The sequence below is a fragment of the Phalaenopsis equestris genome, unplaced genomic scaffold, assembly GCF_001263595.1.
Source record: "Phalaenopsis equestris unplaced genomic scaffold, ASM126359v1 Scaffold001283, whole genome shotgun sequence".
NCBI classification, from domain to species: Eukaryota; Viridiplantae; Streptophyta; class Magnoliopsida; order Asparagales; family Orchidaceae; genus Phalaenopsis; species Phalaenopsis equestris.
Genome location: NW_018165722.1, coordinates 25,800 through 26,732, shown reverse-complemented (window position 1 = coordinate 26,732; position 933 = coordinate 25,800).

Here is a 933-nt window from a genome sequence, read left to right as displayed (position 1 = left end):
AGGGGGTTACTAACCAATAGGATTTATGATAATTTAATAAATTAATTGATTTTATTATTAAAATCAATGACATAAGTTAGTAACTTTTATTCATTTTAGGGGTTACATGAGTTACAAAAAATAAATATCATAAGTTATCATAAGTTATGATATAAGTTATGAGTTAGATAATTAATAACTTAAGTTATCATGAGTTACAAAAATAAATATCATAAGTTATGACATAAGTTATGAGTTAAGAAAATTAATAACTTAAATTATCAAAATAAATCTCATAAGTTATTAAAATAAATGTGAGCCATAAATAAAAATATAATAAACTTTACAACTCTTATATTTAAATCAGATGAGTTTCTAACTAGTGTTAAAGTAAAATTTTCCTTCATACCATTACATTCACATATATAGTCAAATTATTCTTACATATTAGATGAAAATATATGGCATTTATACATATTAGATGAAAATATATGGCATTTATTTTATAAAAAGAATTGAACATTTTATAAAGAGCTGGGGAATTAAGTGGTCTATTTTGCTTTCTCTTTATCTAGAAGTCTTTTCAATTTAGAACATTTTAAATTACCCAATATTCATCTTATAATATTTTTCATAGATTTTTTACATATTTTTAAAAGATACCCCACTATATTTGTCATCATATGATTATTGATTTAATCGCTTAAATGCCATCACATGATAATGTCATCATATGATTATTGATTTTTCTCCAAGATGTGTTGTTAATCTCGTAGAAGGCTAAACTAATAACCTTGACTTTATGATGCAACCTTCTCTAATTTAAGGGAAGGGAAAATATTTATAAGCTTTATGTACGAAGTAGGTTATTTTAGCAGGTTGATGTTCCATACCTTTTTTTTTTTTTTTTTTTTTGGGATTTTTTTTATAAAAAATCTCTTTCCGTTTGTAGTC